The sequence below is a fragment of the Drosophila yakuba genome, unplaced genomic scaffold, assembly GCF_016746365.2.
Source record: "Drosophila yakuba strain Tai18E2 unplaced genomic scaffold, Prin_Dyak_Tai18E2_2.1 Segkk57_quiver_pilon_scaf, whole genome shotgun sequence".
NCBI lineage: Eukaryota > Metazoa > Arthropoda > Insecta > Diptera > Drosophilidae > Drosophila > Drosophila yakuba.
The window spans coordinates 245,290-265,306 of NW_025048821.1; the positions used below are offsets into that span (position 1 = coordinate 245,290).

General features: G+C 41.6%; 1 long non-coding RNA gene across 8 annotated transcripts; it reads right to left on the reverse strand.

Annotated features, from left to right (window-relative positions):
• Positions 1 to 1,293: 1,293 nt before the first annotated feature.
• On the reverse strand, positions 1,294 to 20,008 carry LOC120322322. 8 transcript variants are annotated; one of them, XR_005562101.2, is made up of 6 exons: positions 19,706 to 20,008; positions 13,535 to 13,587; positions 12,898 to 13,044; positions 7,427 to 7,479; positions 6,766 to 6,957; positions 1,294 to 1,528 (listed from the first exon to the last, which is right to left on the reverse strand). It is a non-coding gene; the product is annotated as an uncharacterized LOC120322322 (long non-coding RNA). The 8 variants fall into 8 exon arrangements; XR_005562097.2 differs by having other exon boundaries at positions 12,898 to 13,089; XR_005562099.2 differs by having other exon boundaries at positions 12,898 to 13,094.
• Between the last annotated feature and the right edge of the window lie 9 nt (positions 20,009 to 20,017).

The window sequence follows — 20,017 nt, forward strand, 5'->3', positions numbered from 1 at the left end:
GCTGCCTGGTCGCTGTTGGTTGATGACTTCCATCCGATCGCTGCCGAACACTGACTGACTTCCCAGCGGCCAGACGCCCGCTTCATATAGGGATTGGCCGGGTCTTTCGATTTTGCTTGTGCTATCGATTTACCCAATTTAGTGTGGACGGGTTTCTGGTTTAGTGTGGCCCGTGACTCGATTGGGCGCGCGCGCGGGCCTTGTTCGAATTCGAACTAAGGCTGGTTATTATGTATGATGTATTAGGTAGTATGTACTATTTATTATTTGTTGTTTTATTATTTATTCCTTTTATTATTTTATTGTTTTTTTATTCCATTTATTATTTTATTATTTATTATTTATTCCTTGTGCGCGGCCCGCGTCACACTCACCCCTCCTTTGGATAGTAGCGCCGTATGGTGACAAAGTTCCCCCTGTTGGACACTATCCGCCACCACCTATCCTATCTCTCTCCAGCCAGGGTTTTTTATCCTTTTCTGTTTATTAATTAGGTTTGCCCGTATCCTAGCCATCGTGTCCTCTAAGATCCCGCGTCCAGCTGGTATAGACCAGCCTAGCTCCTTTGGTTCCATGTGGAGCTCCAATACGTCTCGATCAGGGGATGTACATATATTCACAGACACTTCTGGGCGTTGTCTCCGGCGGCTGTGGTTTCTCCGGTGCACGGGACTGGAGGTGTGATGCCTGCCGTTCTTAAATTGACGGGTCGGAGTTGTATCTCCGCCGCTCGTGGCTGCACCGGCATCGCACTGATGCCTTTGGTAGACTGCTGATTTGGACAACTGCATTTGGTGTTGCAAAACTTTTGGGCTACATCTGACCTATATACAACAATAGAGAACGCAATAGTCGAGTTCCCCGACTATCTGAGCTGGTGGAAGAGCAATGGAGGAATTTTCACACCGACAGTTTTTGGCGGTTTGTGGGCGTGGCCAAAAAATTTTTGGCAAATCGAGAAAAATTTACAAGGCTAATAAAACTGTGAAAAAATATAAACAGCATTTTCAAAAGTGTTAGAGTGGGCGTTGCAATACGTTATTCTGCAAATCGATAGAAACTTGCAAGACTAATGCACTTGGACTTGGCAGTTTTGCCTATGTCTCTCTGTATGCTTAATCTTAACTTTCTAGATTATGTAGTTCATGAGATCTCGACGTTCATACGGACAGATCGCATTGTTTTAGCAGTTGGTTTTGAGTGAGCTGATAGCAAATATTCCAATTTTGGACTTCCAGAATAACTCTGTTGGGAGTAACACGTAAAGATCAATAAATATACATATCCATATTATGCGCTGTTGACATTATCATAGTGATTTTGAAAACATTTTAAATGATTTATTCAGAAATAGTTGTACCGAAACCATACATTTGCATTTATCTATTTTTTTTTAAATTACTAGCTGATGAAATAGAAGGTTTAAATGATTTTAAATAAATTCTGTTTTCGTGGTTATATGATTTATTTATTTTATGTCCTTTGCAGCTTCAGAGTATTCCCGAATAAGTGTAGTGATTTGATAAGCCTGCAATAAAAAAAGTTAGAAAGTTAATTTCATGATTTTGAAATAAAATATATTGAATACTATAAAAAAAGCAAACTTTTTTTTTGAATTTGATAGGCTAAGCTTATTGTTTGCATTTCCAGTTACTTACGAGTATGATTTATTATTATATTGATTTTTTAACAGCAGCATATTCTTTCTAGCGAATAATAAAGCACGCGAAGACGAAAATTTGTATTTGTATCGTTGTTACAGATTGGTATTATTATTACCATATATGTCAATTTGGACTCGTCAGCCGAAATATTTGGGAAATATCAGTCCAATGGCTCACAGTTGAAAGGTAATTTAAGTACCTTCCGATTAAGTGGGCATATGACAAAAAGTAAATTTTATACTCGAAAAATAATTTTTTTTGAGGCAGTTTTCTCAATTTTTATCCAGTTTCGACAAATTCATTTGTTTTCTCTGAAAATGCTAATATGGTACATATTTAATATTTTAAAAACACAAAATAAAAAAATTAAAAAAAAAACTTTTTTTATTTGGTCAATTTTTTTTACAAATAATGCATCTTATTCTACAATATTTAATAAAACAGAACAATCTGGACCATAACTATAATTTACATATTTAGTATTATATCTAGTGCCTCTTAACGAAGCCAGAAAAGGATTAGAAGATGCCGCCAACATACAAAATAGATCCGCACTTGGTTTCGTCCTTGAAATTTTAATAGGTTGGAGTACCTGAATTTCTTGTATTCCTTGTTCTTGGCTTCTTGGGCTTCCTCGGATAATTCACCAATTGGCAAACTTTGGTACTCAATTAGATCCTTTACGTGGCCAAGCATTTTGTGAACCGTGGGCGTCATCTTCTTATCGGGATAGGTAGCCTCCAGCAGGTGTGATGTCCCCTCAGCATATTTTCCGAATTCTTCAGCATTCACGCTTTCTCTGCAATTTACTGCGTTCGAGATCACACCCAATCTTTCAATTATGGGTTGGCATACTTCAGTAATTTCAGCAACTTCCTTGTGATGGTGATAAAATGCTCTGGAGGTATTCCCATCGTTGGTATTTCCGTAAAGTTTTGGGCAGTCTACCTTTAGTCCTCGCTGTTCTTTAATTTCGTCCTGTATCTTTTTGCTTCCTGATCGCTTCTTTTTCCTTTGATATGATGCCCTCATTAAAATGTTCATTATTTCTTGGAAGTTAGTAAGCCAGTTTCAAAATGAACTCCAAAGTCCTTAGCCTGCAATGCAAGGGCGAAATACCGTGCTGCAAGTTATGCTGATCCTTGATCAAGTCGTCCACGCTTTTGAAATCCTTTTTCTTTTTATGGCAGATGGCACACTTCCATGTTGACTTTGTGTCCGTCAGTACTTTGAGAACTTTTCCATCAACCATTGTAAGGGCAAATTCATATTGTACCTTGATGGCCCTTCATTTCCTAGTCCTATATTCAATGGGGTTTATTTCAGAAATTTGGCCCTCAGTGTCAGTCACAGTATCCTTAATCAATGTTCGGGTTTGTTTAGCATACTTGAAAAAGATGGAGCGCCACTAATGCACCGAAGAAGGCCGCGGATTTTTCCAGTAGTCAGAACCGTCACTTCTGAGTCGAAGGGGGACAACGGACGCCATGAACATATTTCCGTCCGAAATAGTTTTGTCGTCCAGCTCCAGGAAAAAATGTATGCCCGCCACAGCACAATTTGCTCTAAGCCGCGCGTTTTTTACGCTGAGTTGAAAGTATCTTTTGCCTTGGAAATTTGGGGTGGGACGTCGGGGGACCCGATCTCTTTTGAATATGATAAAGAACATATTCAAGAACAACACCTCATACGCCAAACCCATAAGTCGGTGTAAGATCGCTTTCTTTTTTCCATCAAAGTTAAAAAATATGTGAAAATTAGTACTTCGGTAAAACAGGTATGCCTGCACGTGCAAAGAATATTATACATTTATTCTACCTTGCTTTTTGAAAATTTTTGGATTCAACCCTTTTGAACTTTTACCTGTCGAATGCAGCGATCCGTTGTCATCAAAAATTTGATTTTTGATCTTTTGCGCCACTGTGCGGCTTCAGCTCATAGCAGCTAAGTCAAGTTACAGCCATACAAATTAGCTTATTCCCCCAGCCCGGATGTTTTCTGCAACTCCAGACGCTGGGAATGTCTTCTTCCTGAGTCCTCGGTGTGTCCGGCTGCTAGGCCAGAGAATGATGACTTCTTACGTTGATTATGATGGAGGGCGTGACCTTGCCCCCTGGTCGATCGCTGGCCTTTTGGCTCAGCGAGAATGTTCAATATAAACAAATGGTATTTTACGGCCAAGTGCCGGAGTAGCTGTTCTTTATTGTTAAAGTGCTAGTTTAAAACTGAATACAAAGAATCGAATCACGCCATAAACCCATGGTCGGCAAGCAGACTCAGCATTTATGCAGCGCAATTCGGTACCCCGGTTACTGGGTGTCCGATTGCCGCTGCTGACCGTTCTTAGCGCGGAGGGCTGAACTCAGTTGGGGCGTATTAGCATTGTTTGTATGAAGGTACTTAGTTGCTAGGACATTATGAACGTAAACTATATTGCTGCTGATTCAAATATATTAAGCGCTCCATTAGTTGTTAACTTACACTGGTAGGCACAATTATTTTGACGAAATGTTCCTTCGTGTTCCTCAGTACTCTTTCATCAGCAGCGTTCAAAGAGTACGCAAAAGTTCATAAATAGCATATTAATAATAGCATATAAAAAAAAGTAGCAAGCATTTTAGTTCAAGCTGATCAAAGAGGACGCCCAGAACTGTGACGCCCACCCTTTCAAATCATTTTTTAAATGTTTTTGCTTTGAAACGTCGCCGATGCTGTGGTCAGTCCGAATGGCATCACCGTCCATTGGAAGAGTCCTCGCCCTGGTACCGTAAACGCCGTATATTGTCTACTCTTCTGCTCCACTAGGAATTGCCAGTAGCCCAATTTTAAGTCGATGGTGCGATGGCTGGTCGAGGATGAAGTTCATGCGTGGTACCGGGTATTCATCCTTCTCTGTCCGCTCGTTCAATAGCCTGTAGTCGATGCACATTCTCCATTCGTTATTCGTTTTCTTTACCAGCGCCACTGATGCACTGTATGGATCAGACCCAGGTTGAGAATTTCGTCTACTTGTTCGTTAATTATAGCCTGTTTTTTTGGGTTTCGCGGATAATACCTCTTTTTAATGGGTTTGTCGTCTTTGAGGTATATTTTGTGCGTTGCTGCGGTACTGACTCCTTCCATTGTCTCTAATATCCGCTTGTTCTCCTCGGACGGTTCCCCTGGCTTTGTCGTCTCTCTTGTGTTTCCTTTCTCATTTATCCTTTCGTCTCCGGTCCTTCTTTTATCCAGTCCGCCACACCTCAGCACGCTTTCTGCCCCTGCCAGAAAATCAATTCTTGGAGGATTCCTCCTTCTACGTTGGGAATGATCATGAATGTTGTATCAAACACTTGCCCTCCAAACTCGACTTTCGCCGAGAACCCTCCAATCGCATTTTGTCGTGATCCGTCCGCCAGCATATTTCTGCCCTCACACTGCTCCATCTTCCTTGGTTCTTTAAATCTCGGAACATGTTTCTACTCATCGCGCTTCTTGATGGTCCGGTGTCTACCATGCCTTTGGCGCTCCTATTCGCGATTCCGAAGCGTGCTATTATCTGGTAGCCATCGCAGATTAGGTGTTCGCATGCCGCTGGACCTATCCTCCTTGCCTGAGTGGCCAGCTTTATTCGCTCAGGCCTCCTCCGTTTCCTGACCCAGTTCGGCAGCACTCTGCCGTTTGCTCGATTTCGTCTACTTCCTCGGCTAGCTTAAGGAATTCTGTTAGCGTTGTTAATCCGTTTCTCCTTGTGTACAGTTTAAGTTAGCTCCTACAGTTTTTGTACACCCAGTCGAGTTTTTCCGTCTCTGTGAGCTTTGTGAACCTCATGAGCTTCCTCAGGTTCATCGCGTACTCCCTTACTGGTTCGTTCTCTCGTTGCCTCAACTGGCCTAACTGGGTTTCCAACTGTTCTCCATACCTCGGTGCAGGAAGTACTCCAGTAGCTCCGTTCGCAGTTGTACCCATGAGGTGATCCTTGTTGGTGTCGTGTTCCACCAGTCTATAGCGATTCCTTCCAGTATGAATGACATTGTTTGGACCAGCTGATCATGCCGGGGTCCGTATCCGGTGGCCCATTGTTCCATCTTCTCGAGGAATTCCAGCGGGTTTGTCGTACCTTGGTATCTAATTCCCCAATTCCACACTCTATCGATTGTTCCTGTTTCCATCTTTCCCTTCATTTTTGTCTCCTTTTCGTCGCCCATCCTCGAGCTTATCTCTGTTACTATGATTTCTGGTATCCGGGTGGGGCTTTTGTCTTTCTTGTATTTGTCCGCTAGCAGTGTCAGCTTCCTTCTTATCGTTTCTGAGTGGACCGTGCTCTTTGAAAGAGCCGCCAATGTTCTTCGTAACTCCTCGTTTTTTCCCGACCAATCCATTCCGAATTCACTTGCGTATTCTGCTAGTTCGGGTTTTGTTGCCATATATACCCAACTAGACATCACTCTCTCGGCGTCGGTTTCCCTGTAATCACCACTATAAGCCTGTTCGGGCGCCACCTCTGACGTTCTGTCGTGCCTCTGGTAGTCAGGGACGGCCAGGGTCGTCCAGGAAATTTATTTGTTTCAGGACACTGGTGCTATTGAAGGATCCCCTGTTGTTGGACCTTTAAGTCAGCAGAGGCAATAGGAATGAACACTTACTATCTTGGTTTATTATATTTGCCACTGGGAGATCCTGCTGTAGAGCTGACTGATCGCTTTTGGTTGATGACTTCCATCCGATCGCTGCCGAACACTGACTGACTTCCCAGAGGCCAGCCGCCCGCTTTATATAGGGATTTGTTGGCTCATCGATTTTGCTTGTGCTATCGATTTACCCGATTCTGTGTGGCTGGGTTTCTGGTTTAGTCCGTGGCTCGTTTGGGCGCGAATTCGAACTAGGGCTGGTTATTATGTATGATGTATTAAGTATTAGGTATTATGTACTATTTATTATTTGTTATTTCATTATTTATTCCATTTATTATTTTATTGTTTATTATTTATTCCTTTTATAATTTTATTGTCACACGTTATTGTATTTCATAGCCAGGACCCGTTTGTATTCTTTGCGGGTCTTGTATAAACCAACTAAAGCTTTTTAAATATTTTCTAAGAGAGCTGGGCAGAATACATACCATGTATTTTTGCATCCGTCGCAAGCCCGCTGTGCAGATGACGTGGGACCGCTGACTCAACGCCTCAGCAGCTTTGGTTTCATTCCTTTAGACTGCTGATTTGGATAACTGCATTTGGTGTTGCAAAACTTTTGGGCTACAACTGACCTATATACAACAATAGAGATCGCAATAGTCGAATTCCCCGACTATCTGAGCTGGTGGAAGAGCAAAGGAGAAATTTTCACACTGACAGTTTTTGGCGGTTTGTGGGCGTTAGAGTGGGCGTGGCCAAAAAATTTTTGGCAAATCGAGAAAAATTTACAAGGCTAATAAAACTGTGAAAAAATATAAACAGCATTTTCAAAAGTGTTACAGTGGGCGTTGCAATACGTTATTCTGCAAATCGATAGAAACTTGCAAGACTAATGCAAAATTTAAAAAATATCAAAACATTTTTCAAAAGTTTGGACTTGGCAGTTTTGTCTATGTCTCTCTGTATGCTTAATCTTAACTTTCTAGCTTTTGTAGTTCATGAGATCTCGACGTTCATACGGACAGACGGACATGGTCATCGCATTGTTTTAGCAGTTGGTTTTGAGTGAGCTGATAGCAAATATTCCAATTTTGGACTCCCATAATAACTCTCTTGGGCGTAACACGTAAAGATCAAGAAAAATACATATCCTTTGCAGCTTCAGAGTATTCTCGAATAAGTGTAGTGATTTGATAAGCCTGCAATAAAAAAAATAGTAATTAAGAAAGTTAATTTCATGAATTTTGAAATAAAATATATTGAATACTATAAAAAAAGTAAACTTTGAAAGGTAATTTTAGTACCTTCCGATTAAGTGGGCATATAGTAATATGGTGTGATAAAAAGTAAATTTTATACTCGAAAATTAATGTTTTTTGAGGCAGTTTTCTCAATTTTTATCCAGTTTCGACAAATTCATTTGTTTTCTCTGAAAAGGCTACATATTTAATATTTTAAAAACACAAAATAAAAAAATTTAATTTCAATTTTTGATCTATTTTTACCTTTTTTTTTTTTTTAAATAATGCATCTTATTCTACAATATTTAATAATACAGAACAATCTGGACCATAACTATAATTTACATATTTAGTATTATATCTAGTGCCTCTTAACGAAGCCAGAAAAGGATTAGAAGATGCCGCCAACATACAAAATAGATCCGCACTTGGTTTCGTCCTTGAAATTTTAATAGGTTGGAGTACCTGAATTTCTTGTATTCCTTGTTCTTGGCTTCTTGGGCTTCCTCGGATAATTCACCAATTGGCAAACTTTGGTACTCAATTAGATCCTTTACGTGGCCAAGCATTTTGTGAACCGTGGGCGTCATCTTCTTATCGGGATAGGTAGCCTCCAGCAGGTGTGATGTCCCCTCAGCATATTTTCCGAATTCTTCAGCATTCACGCTTTCTCTGCAATTTACTGCGTTCGAGATCACACCCAATCTTTCAATTATGGGTTGGCATACTTCAGTAATTTCAGCAACTTCCTTGTGATGGTGATAAAATGCTCTGGAGGTATTCCCATCGTTGGTATTTCCGTAAAGTTTTGGGCAGTCTACCTTTAGTCCTCGCTGTTCTTTAATTTCGTCCTGTATCTTTTTGCTTCCTGATCGCTTCTTTTTCCTTTGATATGATGCCCTCATTAAAATGTTCATTATTTCTTGGAAGTTAGTAAGCCAGTTTCAAAATGAACTCCAAAGTCCTTAGCCTGCAATGCAAGGGCGAAATACCGTGCTGCAAGTTATGCTGATCCTTGATCAAGTCGTCCACGCTTTTGAAATCCTTTTTCTTTTTATGGCAGATGGCACACTTCCATGTTGACTTAGTGTCCGTCAGTACTTTGAGAACTTTTCCATCAACCATTGTAAGGGCAAATTCATATTGTACCTTGATGGCCCTTCATTTCCTAGTCCTATATTCAATGGGGTTTATTTCAGAAATTTGGCCCTCAGTGTCAGTCACAGTATCCTTAATCAATGTTCGGGTTTGTTTAGCATACTTGAAAAAGATGGAGCGCCACTAATGCACCGAAGAAGGCCGCGGATTTTTCCAGTAGTCAGAACCGTCACTTCTGAGTCGAAGGGGGACAACGGACGCCATGAACATATTTCCGTCCGAAATAGTTTTGTCGTCCAGCTCCAGGAAAAAATGTATGCCCGCCACAGCACAATTTGCTCTAAGCCGCGCGTTTTTTACGCTGAGTTGAAAGTATCTTTTGCCTTGGAAATTTGGGGTGGGACGTCGGGGGACCCGATCTCTTTTGAATATGATAAAGAACATATTCAAGAACAACACCTCATACGCCAAACCCATAAGTCGGTGTAAGATCGCTTTCTTTTTTCCATCAAAGTTGAAAACAAGAGAGAACGCTATAGTCGCTGATACCCGTTACTCAGCTGGTGGAAGTACGAAGGAGAGTCTTAAACACTGAAATTTGTGGGCGTTAGGGTGGGCGTGGCAAAAAGTTTTTTTGCAAATCGATAGAAATTTACAAGACTAATACAAAAATGAAAAAATATCAAAACATTTTTCAAAAGTGTGGGCGTGGCAGCTTTGGGCGGTTTGTGGGCGTTAGAGTGGGCGTGGCAAAAAGTTTTTTGGCAAATCGATAGAAATTTAGAAGACCAATACAAAAATTAAAAAATATTAAAACATTTTTCAAAAGTGTTGCCGTGGCAGTTTTGGGCGGTTTGTGGGCGTTAGAGTGGGCGTGGCAACATGAATAGGCAAAATTGCGCTGCTTCTATGTCTTGGGAGTCTGTATGCCTAATCTCAACTTTCTAGCTTTTGTAGTTTCTGAGATCTCGACGTTCATACGGACAGACAGACGGACAGACGGACGGACGGACAGACGGACAGACGGACGGACGGACGGACAGACGGACATGGCCAGATCGACTTGGCTATAGATCCTGATCAAGAATATATATACTTTATATGGTCGGAAACGCTTCCTTCTGCCTGTTACATACTTTTCAACGAATCTAGTATACCCGTTTACTCTACGAGTAACGGGTATAAATATGTGAAAATTAGTACTTTGGTAAAACAGGTATGCCTGCACGTGCAAAGAATATTATACATTTATTCTACCTTGCTTTTTGAACATTTTTGGATTCAACCCTTTTGAACTTTTACCTGTCGAATGCAGCGATCCGTTGTCATTAACAGCCTTTTGGCTCAGCGAGAATGTTCAATATAAACAAATGGTATTTTACGGCCAAGTGCCGGAGTAGCTGTTCTTTATTGTTAAAGTGCTAGCTTAAAACTGAATACAAAGAATCGAATCACGCCATAAACCCATGGTCGGCAAGCAGACTCAGCATTTATGCAGCGCAATTCGGTACCCCGGTTACTGGGTGTCCGATTGCCGCTGCTGACCGTTCTTAGCGCGGAGGGCTGAACTCAGTTGGGGCGTATTAGCATTGTTTGTATGAAGGTACTTAGTTGCTAGGGCATTATGAACGTAAACTATATTGCTGCTGACTCAAATATATTGAGCGCTCCATTAGTTGTTAACTTACACTGGTAGCCACAATTATTTTGACGAAATGTTCCTCAGTACTCTTTCATCAGCAGCGTTCAAAGAGTGCGCAAAAGTTCATAAATAGCATATTAATAATAGCATATAAAAAAAAGTAGCAAGCATTTTAGTTCAAGCTGATCAAAGAGGACGCCCAGAACTGTGACGCCCACCCTTTCAAATCATTTTTTAAATGTTTTTGCTTCGAAACGTCGCCGATGCTGTGGTCAGTCCGAATGGCATCACCCTCCATTGGAAGAGTCCTCGCCCTGGTACCGTAAACGCCGTATATTGGCTACTCTTCTGATCCACTAGGAATTGCCAGTAGCCCAATTTTAAGTCGATGGTGCTTATAAATTTGGCTTCAATTAGCTGGTCGAGGATGATGTTCATGCGTGGTACCGGGTATGCATCCTTCTCTGTCCGGTCGTTCAATAGCCTGTAGTCGATGCACATTCTCCATTCGTTATTCTTTTTCCTTACCAGCACCACTGATGCACTGTATGGATCAGACCCAGGCTGAGTAATTCGACTACTTGTTCGTTAATTATAGCCTGTTGTTTTGGGTTTCGCGGATAATACCTATGTTTAATGGGTTTGTCGTCTTTGAGGTATATTTTGTGCGTCGCTGCGGTACTGACTCCTTCCATTGTCTCTAATATATCCGCTTGTTCTCCTCCAGGAATGTATTGATCTTCTCCTAAGACGGTTCCCCTGGCTTTGTCGTCTCTCTTGTGTTTCCTTTCTCATTTATCCTTTCGTCTCCGGTCCTTCTTTTATCCAGCTCTAGTCCGCCACACCTCAGCACGCTTTCTGCCCCGGCCAGAAAATCCATTCTTGGAGGATTCCTCCTTCTACGTTGGGAATGATGTATGTTGTATTAAACACTTGCCCTCCAAACTCGACTTTCGACGAGAACCCTCCAATCGCATTTTGTCGTGATCCGTTCGCCAGCGATATTTCTGCCCTCACACTGCTTCCTTGGTTCTTTAAATCTCGGAACATATTTCTACTCATCGCGCTTTTTGATGCTCCGGTGTCTACCATGCCTTTGGCGCTATTCGCTCAGGCCTCCTCCGTTTCCCGACCCAGTTCGGCAGCACTCTGCCGTTTGCTCGATTTCCTCTACTTCCTCGGCTAGCTTAAGGAATTCTGTTAGCGTTATTAATCCGTTTCTCCTTGTGTACAGTTTCAGTTAGCTCCTACAGTTTTTGTACACCCAGTCGAGTTTTTCCGTCTCTGTGAGCTTTGTGAACCTCATGAGCTTCCTCAGGTTCGTCGCGTACTCCCTTACTGGTTCGTTCTCTCGTTGCCTCAACTGGCCTAACTGGGTTTCCAACTGTTCTCCATACCTCGGTGAAGGAAGTACTCCAGTAGTTCCGTTCGTAGTTGTACCCATGAGGTGATCCTTGTTGGTGTCGTGTTCCACCAGTCTATAGCGATTCCCTCCAGTATGAATGACATTGTTTGGACCAGCTGATCATGCCGGGGTCCGTATCCGGTGGCCCATTGTTCCATCTTCTCGAGGAATTCCAGCGGGTTTGTCGTACCTTTGTATCTAATTCCCCAATTCCGCACTCTATCGATTGTTCCTGTTTCCATCTTTCCCTCCATTTTTGTCTCCTATTCGTCGCCCATCCTCGAGCTTATCTCTGTTACTATGATTTCTGGTATCCGGGTGGGGCTTTTGTCTTTCTTGTATTTGTCCGCTAGCAGTGTCAGCTTCCTTCTTATCGTTTCTGAGTGGTCCCTGCGCATTGAAAGAGCCGCCAATGTTCTTCGTAAGTCCTCGTTTTTTCCCGACCAATCCAATCCGAATTCTCTTGCGTATTCTGCTAGTTCCGGTTTTGTTGCCATATATACCCAACTAGACATCACTCTCTCGGCGTCGGTTTCCCTGTAATCACCACTATAAGCCTGTTCGGGCGCCACCTCTGACGTTCTGTCGTGCCTCTGGTAGTCAGGGTCGTCCAGGAAATTTATTTGTTTCAGGACAGTGGTGCTATTGAAGGATCCCCTGTTGTTGGACCCTTAAGTCAGCAGAGGCAATAGGAATGAACACTTACTATCCTGGTTTATTATATTTGCCACTGGGAGATCCTGCTGTAGAGCTGGCTGGTCGCTTTTGGTTGATGACTTCCATCCGATCGGTGCCGAACACTGACTGACTTCCCAGAGGCCAGCCGCCCGCTTTATATAGGGATTGGTTGGCTCTATCGAATTTGCTTGTGCTATCGATTTACCCTATTTAGTGTGGCTGGGTTTCTGGTTTAGTGTGGTCCGTGGCTCGTTTGGGTAGTTCGAGTTCGAACTACGGCTGCTTATTATGTATGATGTATTAAGTATTAGGTATTATGTACTATATATTATTTGGTATTTCATTATTTATTCCTTTTATTATTTTATTGTTTATTATTTATTCCTTTTATTCCTTTTATTATTTTATTGTTTATTATTTATTCCTTTTATTATTTTATTGTCACACGTTATTGTGTTTCATAGTCAGGACCCGTTTGTATTCTTTGCGGGTCTTGTATAAACCAACTAAAGCTTTTTAAATATTTTCTAAGAGAGCTGGGCAGAATACATACCATGTACTTTTGCATCCGTCGCAAGCCCGCTGTGCAGATGACGTGGGACCGCTGACTCAACGCCTCAGCAGCTTTGGTTTCATTCCTTTAGACTGCTGATTTGGACAAGTGCATTTGGTGTTGCAAAACTTTTGGGCTACAACTGACCTATATACAACAATAGAGATCGCAATAGTCGAATTCCCCGACTATCTGAGCTGGTGGAAGAGCAAAGGAGAAATTTTCACACTGACAGTTTTTGGCGGTTTGTGGGCGTTAGAGTGGGCGTGGCCAAAAAATTTTTGGCAAATCGAGAAAAATTTACAAGACTAACAAAAATGTGAAAAAATATAAACAACATTTTCAAAAGTGTTACAGTGGGCGTTGCAATACGTTATTCTGCAAATCGATAAAAACTTGCAAGACTAATGCAAAATTTAAAAAATATCAAAACATTTTTCAAAAGTTTGGACTTGGCAGTTTTGTCTATGTCTCTCTGTATGCTTAATCTTAACTTTCTAGCTTTTGTACGGACAGACGGACATGGCCATCGCATTGTTTTAGCAGTTGGTTTTGAGTAAGCTGATAGAAAATATTCTAATTTTGGACTCCCATAATAACTCTCTTGGGCGTAACACGTAAAGATCAAGAAACATACATATCCTTTGCAGCTTCAGAGTATTCTCGAATAAGTGTAGTGATTTGATAAGCCTGCAATAAAAAAATAGTAGTTAAGAAAGTTAATTTCATGAATTTTGAAATAAAATATATTCAAAATAAAATATATAAAAAAGGCAAACTTTTTTTTTGAATTTGATAGGCTAAGCTTATTTGCACTTCCAGTTACTTAGGAGTATGATTTATTATTATATTGATTTTTTAACAGCAGCATATTCTTTTTAGCGAATAATAAAGCACGCGAAGAAGAAAATTTGTATTTGTATCGTAGTTACAGATTGGTATTATTATTATATGTCAGTTTGGACTTGTCAGCCGAAATATTTGGGAAATATCAGTCCAATGGCACACAGTTGAAAGGTAATTTTAGTACCTTCCGATTAAGTGGGCATATAGTAATATGGTGTGATAAAAAGTAAATTTTATACTCGAAAATTAATGTTTTTTGAGGCAGTTTTCTCAATTTTTATCCAGTTTCGACAAATTCATTTGTTTTCTCTGAATGCTACATATTTAATATTTTAAAAACACAAAATAAAAAAATTTAAACTTTTTTTATTTTGTCAATTTTTTATCTACCTTTTTTTTGCAAATAATGCATCTTATTCTACAATATTTAATAAAACAGAACAATCTGGACCATAACTATAATTTACATATTTAGTATTATATCTAGTGCCTCTTTACGAAGCCAGAAAAGGATTAGAAGATGCCGCCAACATACAAAATAGATCCGCACTTGGTTTCGTCCTTGAAATTTTAATAGGTTGGAGTACCTGAATTTCTTGTATTCCTTGTTCTTGGCTTCTTGGGCTTCCTCGGATAATTCACCAATTGGCAAACTTTGGTACTCAATTAGATCCTTTCCGTGGCCAAGCATTTTGTGAACCGTGGGCGTCATCTTCTTATCGGGATAGGTAGCCTCCAGCAGGTGTGATGTCCCCTCAGCATATTTTCCGAATTCTTCAGCATTCACGCTTTCTCTGCAATTTACTGCGTTCGAGATCACACCCAATCTTTCAATTATGGGTTGGCATACTTCAGTAATTTCAGCAACTTCCTTGTGATGGTGATAAAATGCTCTGGAGGTATTCCCATCGTTGGTATTCCCGTAAAGTTTTGGGCAGTCTACCTTTAGTCCTCGCTGTTCTTTAATTTCGTCCTGTATCTTTTTGCTTCCTGATCGCTTCTTTTTCCTTTGATATGATGCCCTTATTAAAATGTTCATTACCTCTTGGAAGTTAGTAAGCCAGTTTCAAAATGAACTCCAAAGTCCTTAGCCTGCAATGCAAGGGCGAAATACCGTGCTGCAAGTTATGCTGATCCTTGATCAAGTCGTCCACGCTATTGAAATCCTTTTTCTTTTTATGGCAGATGGCACACTTCCATGTTGACTTAGTGTCCGTCAGTACTTTAAGAACTTTTCCATCAACTATTGTAAGGGCAAATTAATATTGTACCTTGATGGTCCTTCATTTCTAGTCCTATATTCCATGGGGTTTATTTCAGAAATTTGGCCCTCAATATCAGTCACAGTATCCTTAATCAATGTTCGGGTTTGTTTTGCATACTTGAAAAAGATGGAGCGCCAGTAATGCACCGAAGAAGGCCGAGGATTTTTCCAGTAGTCAGAACCGTCACTTCTGAGTCGAAGGAGGACAACGGACGCCATGAACATATTTCCGTCCGAAATAGTTTTGTCGTCCAGCTCCAGGAAAAAATGTATGCCCGCCACAGCACAATTTGCTCTAAGCCGCGCGTTTTTTACGCTGAGTTGAAAGTATCTTTTGCCTTGGAAATTTGGGGTGGGACGTCGGGGGACCCGATCTCTTTTGAATATGATAAAGAACATATTCAAGAACAACACCTCATACGCCAAACCCATAAGTCGGTGTAAGATCGCTTTCTTTTTTCCATCAAAGTTGAAAAATATGTGAAAATTAGTACTTCGGTAAAACAGGTATGCCTGCACGTGCAAAGAATATTATACATTTATTCTACCTTGCTTTTTGAAAATTTTTGGATTCAACCCTTTTGAACTTTTACCTGTCGAATGCAGCGATCCGTTGTCATCAAAAATTTGATTTTTGTATAGTATCTGTATCTTTTGAGCCACTGTGCGGCTTCAGCTCATAGCAGCTAAGTCAAGTTACAGCCATACAAATTAGCTTATTCCCCCAGCCCGGATGTTTTCTGCAACTCCAGACGCTGGGAATGTCTTCTTCCTGAGTCCTCGGTGTGTCCGGCTGCTAGGCCAGAGAGTGATGACTTCTTACGTTGATTATGATGAAGGGCGTGACCTTGCCCCCTTGGTCGATCGCTGGCCTTTTGGCTTAGCGAGAATGTTCAATATAAACAAATGGTATTTTACGGCCAAGTGCCGGAGTAGCTGTTCTTTATTGTTAAAGTGCTAGCTTAAAACTGAATACAAAAAATCGAGAAAATATAAATATAGTCTAGCTCCAATACATCACGCCATAAACCCATGGTCGGCAAGCAGACTCAGCATTTATGCAGCGCAATTCGGTACCCCGGTTACTGGGTGTCCGATTGCCGCTGCTGACCGTTCTTAGCGCGGAGGGCTGAACTCAGTTGGGGCGTATTAGCATTGTTTGTATGAAGGTACTTAGTTACTAGGGCATTATGAACGTAAACTATATTGCTGCTGACTCAAATATATTGAGCGCTCCCTTAGTTGTTAACTTACACTGGTAGCCACAATTATTTTGACGAAATGTTCCTTCGTGTTCCTCAGTACTCTTTCATCGGCAGCGTTCAAAGAGTGCGCAAAAGTTCATAAATAGCATATTAATAATAGCATATAAAAAAAAGTAGCAAGAATTTTAGTTCGAGCTGATCAAAGAGGACGCCCAGAACTGTGACGCCCACCCTTTCAAATCAATATACCCGTTACTCGTAGAGTAAAAGGGTATACTAGATTCGTTGAAAAGTATGTAACAGGCAGAAGGACGCGTTTCCGATCATATAAAGTATATATATTCCTGATCAGGATCAATAGCCGAGTCGATTTGGCCATGTCCGTCTGTCCGCCCGTCTGTCCGACCGTCTGTCCGTCTGTCTGTCCGTATGAACGTCGAGATCTCAGGAACTACACAAGCTAGAAAGTTGAGATTAAGCATACAGACTCCAGAGACATAGACGCAGCGCAAATTCATGTTGTCGATTCAACATGTCGATTCATGTTGCCACGCCCACTCTAACGCCCACGAACCGCCCAAAACTGCGACGCCCACACTTTTGAAAAATGTTTTAATATTTTTTCATTTTTGTATTGGTCTTGTAATTTTCTATCGATTTGCAAAAAAACTTTTTGCCACGCCCACGCTAACGCCCACAAACCGCCCAAAACTGCCACGCCCACACTTTTGTAAAATAATTTAATATTTTTTCATTTTTGTATTGGTCTTGAAAATTTCTATCGATTTGCAAAAACACTTTTTGCCACGCCCACTCTAACGCCCACAAATCGCCCAAAGCTGCCACGCCCACACTTTTGAAAAATGTTTTGATATTTTTTCATTTTTGTATTAGTCTTGCAAATTTCTATCTATTCGCCAAAAAACTTTTGGCCACGCCCACTCTAACGCCCACAAACCGCCAAAAACTGTCCTTCGCACTTACACTAGCTGAGTAACGGGTATCAGATAGTCGGGGAACTCGACTATAGCGTTCTCTCTTGTTTTTTAAATGTTTTTCATCCAATGCGTCAGTCCGAATGGCATCACCGTCCATTCGAACAGTCCTCGCCCTGGTACCGTAAACGCCGTATATTGTCTACTCTTCTGCTCCACTAGGAATTGCCAGTAGCCCAATTTTAAGTCGATGGTGCTTATAAATTTGGCTTCCCTTAGCTGGTCGAGGATAAAGTTCATGCGTGGTACCGGGTATGCATCCTTCTCTGTCCGGTCGTTTAATAGCCTGTAGTCGATGCACATTCTCCATTCGTTATTCTTTTTCCTTACCAGCACTACTGATGCACTGTATGGATCAGACCCAGGCTGAGTAATTCGACTACTTGTTCGTTAATTATAGCCTGTTGTTTTGGGTTTCGCGGATAATACCTATGTTTAATGGGTTTGTCGTCTTTGAGGTATATTTTGTGCGTTGCTGCGGTACTGACTCCTTCCATTGTCTCAAATATCCGCTTGTTCTCCTCCAGGAATGTATTGATCTTCTCCTCCGACGGTTCCCCTGGCTTTGTAGTCTCTTTTGTGTTTCCTTTCTCATTTATCCTTTCGTCTCCGGTCCTTCTTTTATCCAGCTCTAGTCCGCCACACCTCAGCACGCTTTCTGCCCCTGCCAGAAAATCCATTCTTGGAGGATTCCTCCTTCTACGTTGGGAATGATCATGAATGTTGTATTAAACACTTGCCCTCCAAACTCGACTTTCGACGAGAACCCTCCAATCGCATATTGTCGTGATCCGTCCGCCAGCGATATTTCTGCCCTCACACTGCTTCCTTGGTTCTTTAAATCTCGGAACATGTTTCTACTCATCGCGCTTCTTGATGGTCCGGTGTCTACCATGCCTTTGGCGCTCCTATTCGCGATTCCGAAGCGTGCTATTATCTGGTAGCCATCGGAGATTAGGTGTTCGCCTGCCGCTGGACCTATTCTCCTTGCCTGAGTTGCCAGCTTTATTCGCTCAGGCCTCCTCCATTTCCCGACCCAGTTCCTCTACTTCCTCGGCTAGCTTAAGGAATTCTGTTAGCGTTATTAATCCGTTTCTCCTTGTGTACAGTTTCAGTTAGCTCCTACAGTTTTTGTACACCCAGTCGAGTTTTTCCGTCTCTGTGAGCTTTGTGAACCTCATGAGCTTCCTCAGGTTCATCGCGTACTCCCTTACTGGTTCGGTCTCTCGTTGCCTCAACTGGCCTAACTGGGTTTCCAACTGTTCTCCATACCTCGGTGCAGGAAGTACTCCAGTAGCTCCGTTCGCAGTTGTACCCATGAGGTGATCCTTGTTGGTGTCGTGTTCCACCAGTCTATAGCGATTCCTTCCAGTATGAATGACATTGTTTGGACCAGCTGATCATGCCGGGGTCCGTATCCGGTGGCCCATTGTTCCATCTTCTCGAGAAATTCCAGCGGGTTTGTCGTACCTTGGTATCTAATTCCCCAATTCCGCACTCTATCGATTGTTCCTGTTTCCATCTTTCCCTCCATTTTTGTCTTCTTTTCGTCGCCCATCTGTTACTATGATTTCTGGTATCCGGGTGGGGCTTTTATCTTTCTTGTATTTGTCCGCTAGCAGTGTCAGTTTCCTTCTTATCGTTTCTGAGTGGTCCGTGCTCTTTGAAAGAGCCGCCAGTGTTCTTCGTAAGTCCTCGTTTTTTCCCGACCAATCCAATCCGAATTCACTTGCGTATTCTGCTAGTTCCGGTTTTGTTGCCATATATACCCAACTAGACATCACTCTCTCGGCGTCGGTTTCCCTGTAATCACCACTATAAGCCTGTTCGGGCGCCATCTCTGACGTTTTGTCGTGCCTCTGGTAGTCAGGGACGGCCAGGATCGTCCAGGAAATTTATTTGTTTCAGGACAGTGGTGCTATTGAAGGATCCCCTGTTGTTGGACCCTTAAGTCAGCAGAGGCAATAGGAATGAACACTTACTATCCTGGTTTATTATATTTGCCACTGGGAGATCCTGCTGTAGAGCTGGCTGGTCGCTTTTGGTTGATGACTTCCATCCGATCGGTGCCGAACACTGACTGACTTCCCAGAGGCCAGCCGCCCGCTTTATATAGGGATTGGTTGGCTCTATCGATTTTGCTTGTGCTATCGATTTACCCTATTTAGTGTGGCTGGGTTTCTGGTTTAGTGTGGTCCGTGGCTCGTTTGGGTAGTTCGAATTCGAACTACGGCTGCTTATTATGTATGATGTATTAAGTATTAGGTATTATGTACTATTTATTATTTGGTATTTCATTATTTATTCCTTTTATTATTTTATTGTTTATTATTTATTCCTTTTATTATTTTATTGTTTATTATTTATTCCTTTTATTATTTTATTGTCACACGTTATTGTGTTTCATAGCCAGGACCCGTTTGTATTCTTTGCGGGTCTTGTATAAACCAACTAAAGCTTTTTAAATATTTTCTAAGAGAGCTGGGCAGAATACATACCATGTACTTTTGCATCCGTCGCAAGCCCGCTGTGCAGATGACGTGGGACCGCTGACTCAACGCCTCAGCAGCTTTGGTTTCATTCCTTTAGACTGCTGATTTGGACAACTGCATTTGGTGTTGCAAAACTTTTGGGCTACAACTGACCTATATACAACAATAGAGATCGCAATAGTCGAATTCCCCGACTATCTGAGCTGGTGGAAGAGCAAAGGAGAAATTTTCACACTGACAGTTTTTGGCGGTTTGTGGGCGTTAGAGTGGGCGTGGCCAAAAAATTTTTGGCAAATCGAGAAAAATTTACAAGACTAA